This window comes from Salvelinus fontinalis, chromosome 32, assembly GCF_029448725.1.
Source record: "Salvelinus fontinalis isolate EN_2023a chromosome 32, ASM2944872v1, whole genome shotgun sequence".
Classification (NCBI taxonomy): domain Eukaryota; kingdom Metazoa; phylum Chordata; class Actinopteri; order Salmoniformes; family Salmonidae; genus Salvelinus; species Salvelinus fontinalis.
This window is the reverse complement of record NC_074696.1, coordinates 8,231,068-8,237,434: the sequence shown is the minus strand read 5'-3', so window position 1 is coordinate 8,237,434 and position 6,367 is coordinate 8,231,068.

The following is a 6,367-nucleotide window of genomic DNA, read 5'->3' as shown; positions in this document are numbered from 1 at the left end:
GGTGTATCCCATTCACTAACACTCACGACAGGTGTAGCCCATTCACTAACACTCACGACAGGTTTATCCCATTCACTAACACTCACCACAGGTGTAGCCCATTCACTAACACTCACGACAGGTGTAGCCCATTCACTAACACTCACGACAGGTGTATCCCATTCACTAACACTCACGACAGGTGTAGCCCATTCACTAACACTCACGACAGGTGTAGCCCATTCACTAACACTCACGACAGGTGTAGCCCATTCACTAACACTCACGACAGGTGTAGCCCAATCACTAACACTCAGGACAGGTGTAGCCCATTCACTAACATTCTGGACAGGTGTAGCCCATTCACTAACATTCTGGACAGGTGTAGCCCATTCACTAACATTCTGGACAGGTGTAGCCCATTCACTAACATTCTGGACAGGTGTAGCCCATTCACTAACACTCCGACAGGTGTAGCCCATTCACTAACACTCAGGACAGGTGTATCCCATTCACTAACACTCAGGAGAGGTGTAGCCCAATCACTAACACTCACGACAGGTGTAGCCCATTCACTAACATTCTGGACAGGTGTAGCCCATTCACTAACACTCACGACAGGTGTAGCCCAATCACTAACACTCACGACAGGTTCAGCCCATTCACTAACACTCAGGACAGGTGTAGCCCATTCTCTAACACTCACGACAGGTGTAGCCCATTCACTAACACTCACGACAGGTGTAGCCCATTCACTAACACTCAGGACAGGTGTAGCCCATTCACTAACACTCAGGACAGGTGTAGCCCATTCACTAACACTCACGACAGGTGTAGCCCATTCACTAACACTCAGGACAGGTGTAGCCCATTCACTAACACTCACGACAGGTGTAGCCCATTCACTAACACTCACGACAGGTGTAGCCCAATCACTAACACTCAGGACAGGTGTAGCCCATTCACTAACACTCACGACAGGTGTAGCCCATTCACTAACACTCACGACAGGTGTAGCCCATTCACTAACACTCACGACAGGTGTAGCCCATTCACTAACACTCACGACAGGTGTAGCCCATTCACTAACACTCAGGACAGGTGTAGCCCATTCACTAACACTCACGACAGGTGTAGCCCATTCACTAACACTCACGACAGGTGTAGCCCATTCACTAACACTCACGACAGGTATAGCCCATTCACTAACATTTTGGACAGGTCTAGCCCAATCACTAACACTCAGGACAGGTGTAGCCCATTCATTAACACTCACGACAGGTGTAGCCCATTCACTAACACTCACGACAGGTGTAGCCCATTCACTAACACTCACGACAGGTGTAGCCCATTCACTAACACTAACGACAGATGTAGCCCAATCACTAACACTCACGACAGGTGTAGCCCATTCACTAACACTCCGACAGGTGTAGCCCAATCACTAACACTCACGACAGGTGTAGCCCAATCACTAACACTCACGACAGGTGTAGCCCAATCACTAACACTCACGACAGGTGTAGCCCATTCACTAACACTCAGGACAGGTGTAGCCCATTCACTAACACTCACGACAGGTGTAGCCCAATCACTAACACTCACGACAGGTGTAGCCCATTCACTAACACTCACGACAGGTGTAGCCCAATCACTAACACTCACGACAGGTGTAGCCCAATCACTAACACTCACGACAGGTGTAGCCCAATCACTAACACTCACGACAGGTGTAGCCCAATCACTAACACTCACGACAGGTGTAGCCCATTCACTAACACTCAGGACAGGTGTAGCCCATTCACTAACACTCACGACAGGTGTAGCCCAATCACTAACACTCACGACAGGTGTAGCCCATTCACTAACACTCACGACAGGTGTAGCCCAATCACTAACACTCACGACAGGTGTAGCCCAATCACTAACACTCACGACAGGTGTAGCCCATTCACTAACACTCACGACAGGTGTATCCCATTCACTAACACTCACGACAGGTGTAGCCCATTCACTAACACTCACGACAGGTGTAGCCCATTCACTAACACTCACGACAGGTGTAGCCCATTCACTAACACTCACGACAGGTGTAGCCCATTCACTAACACTCAGGACAGGTGTAGCCCATTCACTAACACTCACGACAGGTGTAGCCCAATCACTAACACTCACGACAGGTGTAGCCCATTCACTAACACTCACGACAGGTGTAGCCCAATCACTAACACTCACGACAGGTGTAGCCCAATCACTAACACTCACGACAGGTGTAGCCCAATCACTAACACTCACGACAGGTGTAGCCCAATCACTAACACTCACGACAGGTGTAGCCCATTCACTAACACTCAGGACAGGTGTAGCCCATTCACTAACACTCACGACAGGTGTAGCCCAATCACTAACACTCACGACAGGTGTAGCCCATTCACTAACACTCACGACAGGTGTAGCCCAATCACTAACACTCACGACAGGTGTAGCCCAATCACTAACACTCACGACAGGTGTAGCCCATTCACTAACACTCACGACAGGTGTATCCCATTCACTAACACTCACGACAGGTGTAGCCCATTCACTAACACTCACGACAGGTGTAGCCCATTCACTAACACTCACGACAGGTGTAGCCCATTCACTAACACTCACGACAGGTGTAGCCCATTCACTAACACTCACGACAGGTGTAGCCCAATCACTAACACTCACGACAGGTGTAGCCCATTCACTTAGACTCAGGACAGGTGTAGCCCAATCACTAACACTCACGACAGGTGTAGCCCATTCACTTAGACTCAGGACAGGTGTAGCCCATTCACTAACATTCTGGACAGGTGTAGCCCAATCACTAACACTCCGACAGGTGTAGCCCATTCACTAACACTCCTACAGGTGTAGCCCATTCACTAACACTCAGGACAGGTGTAGCCCATTCACTAACACTCCTACAGGTGTATCCCATTCACTAACACTCAGGACAGGTGTAGCCCATTCACTAACACTCACGACAGGTGTAGCCCATTCACTAACACTCACGACAGGTGTAGCCCATTCACTAACACTCACGACAGGTGTAGCCCATTCACTAACATTCTGGACAGGTGTAGCCCATTCACTAACACTCACGACATGTGTAGCCCAATCACTAACATTCTGGACAGGTGTAGCCCATTCACTAACATTCTGGACAGGTGTAGCCCAATCACTAACACTCACAACAGGTGTAGCCCAATCACTAACACTCACGACAGGTGTAGCCCATTCACTTAGACTCAGGACAGGTGTAGCCCATTCACTAACATTCTGGACAGGTGTAGCCCAATCACTAACACTCCGACAGGTGTAGCCCATTCACTAACACTCCTACAGGTGTAGCCCATTCACTAACACTCAGGACAGGTGTAGCCCATTCACTAACACTCCTACAGGTGTATCCCATTCACTAACACTCAGGACAGGTGTAGCCCATTCACTAACACTCACGACAGGTGTAGCCCATTCACTAACACTCACGACAGGTGTAGCCCATTCACTAACACTCACGACAGGTGTAGCCCATTCACTAACATTCTGGACAGGTGTAGCCCATTCACTAACACTCACGACATGTGTAGCCCAATCACTAACATTCTGGACAGGTGTAGCCCATTCACTAACATTCTGGACAGGTGTAGCCCAATCACTAACACTCACAACAGGTGTAGCCCAATCACTAACACTCACGACAGGTGTAGCCCAATCACTAACACTCACAACAGGTGTAGCCCATTCACTAACACTCAGGACAGGTGTAGCCCATTCACTAACACTCAGGACAGGTGTAGCCCATTCACTAACACTCACGACAGGTGTAGCCCATTCACTAACATTCAGGACAGGTGTAGCCCATTCACTAACACTCACGACAGGTGTAGCCCATTCACTAACACTCACGACAGGTGTAGCCCAATCACTAACACTCACGACAGGTGTAGCCCAATCACTAACACTCACGACAGGTGTAGCCCAATCACTAACACTCACGACAGGTGTAGCCCAATCACTAACACTCACGACAGGTATATCCCATTCACTAACACTCAGGACAGGTGTAGCCCATTCACTAACACTCACGACAGGTGTAGCCCAATCACTAACACTCACGACAGGTGTAGCCCATTCACTAACACTCACGACAGGTGTAGCCCAATCACTAACACTCACGACAGGTGTAGCCCAATCACTAACACTCACGACAGGTGTAGCCCATTCACTAACACTCACGACAGGTGTATCCCATTCACTAACACTCACGACAGGTGTAGCCCATTCACTAACACTCACGACAGGTGTAGCCCATTCACTAACACTCACGACAGGTGTAGCCCATTCACTAACACTCACGACAGGTGTAGCCCATTCACTAACACTCACGACAGGTGTAGCCCAATCACTAACACTCAGGACAGGTGTAGCCCATTCACTAACACTCACGACAGGTGTAGCCCATTCACTAACACTCACGACAGGTGTAGCCCATTCACTAACACTCACGACAGGTGTAGCCCATTCACTAACACTCAGGACAGGTGTAGCCCATTCACTAACACTCACGACAGGTGTAGCCCTTTCACTAACACTCACGACAGGTGTAGCCCATTCACTAACACTCACGACAGGTGTAGCCCAATCACTAACACTCACGACAGGTGTAGCCCATTCACTAACACTCACGACAGGTGTATCCCATTCACTAACACTCACGACAGGTGTAGCCCATTCACTAACACTCACGACAGGTGTAGCCCATTCACTAACACTCAGGACAGGTGTAGCCCAATCACTAACACTCACGACAGGTGTAGCCCATTCACTAACACTCACGACAGGTGTATCCCATTCACTAACACTCACGACAGGTGTAGCCCTTTCACTAACACTCACGACAGGTGTAGCCCATTCACTAACACTCACGACAGGTGTAGCCCAATCACTAACACTCACGACAGGTGTAGCCCAATCACTAACACTCACGACAGGTGTAGCCCATTCACTAACACTCACGACAGGTGTATCCCATTCACTAACACTCACGACAGGTGTATCCCATTCACTAACACTCACGACAGGTGTATCCCATTCACTAACACTCACGACAGGTGTAGCCCATTCACTAACACTCCGACAGGTGTAGCCCAATCACTAACACTCACGACAGGTGTAGCCCAATCACTAACACTCACGACAGGTGTAGCCCAATCACTAACACTCACGACAGGTGTAGCCCATTCACTAACACTCAGGACAGGTGTAGCCCATTCACTAACACTCACGACAGGTGTAGCCCAATCACTAACACTCACGACAGGTGTAGCCCATTCACTAACACTCACGACAGGTGTAGCCCAATCACTAACACTCACGACAGGTGTAGCCCAATCACTAACACTCACGACAGGTGTAGCCCAATCACTAACACTCACGACAGGTGTAGCCCAATCACTAACACTCACGACAGGTGTAGCCCATTCACTAACACTCAGGACAGGTGTAGCCCATTCACTAACACTCACGACAGGTGTAGCCCAATCACTAACACTCACGACAGGTGTAGCCCATTCACTAACACTCACGACAGGTGTAGCCCAATCACTAACACTCACGACAGGTGTAGCCCAATCACTAACACTCACGACAGGTGTAGCCCATTCACTAACACTCACGACAGGTGTATCCCATTCACTAACACTCACGACAGGTGTAGCCCATTCACTAACACTCACGACAGGTGTAGCCCATTCACTAACACTCACGACAGGTGTAGCCCATTCACTAACACTCACGACAGGTGTAGCCCATTCACTAACACTCACGACAGGTGTAGCCCAATCACTAACACTCAGGACAGGTGTAGCCCATTCACTAACACTCACGACAGGTGTATCCCATTCACTAACACTCACGACAGGTGTAGCCCATTCACTAACACTCACGACAGGTTTATCCCATTCACTAACACTCACCACAGGTGTAGCCCATTCACTAACACTCACGACAGGTGTAGCCCATTCACTAACACTCACGACAGGTGTATCCCATTCACTAACACTCACGACAGGTGTAGCCCATTCACTAACACTCACGACAGGTGTAGCCCATTCACTAACACTCACGACAGGTGTAGCCCATTCACTAACACTCACGACAGGTGTAGCCCAATCACTAACACTCACGACAGGTGTAGCCCAATCACTAACACTCAGGACAGGTGTAGCCCATTCACTAACATTCTGGACAGGTGTAGCCCATTCACTAACATTCTGGACAGGTGTAGCCCATTCACTAACATTCTGGACAGGTGTAGCCCATTCACTAACACTCCGACAGGTGTAGCCCATTCACT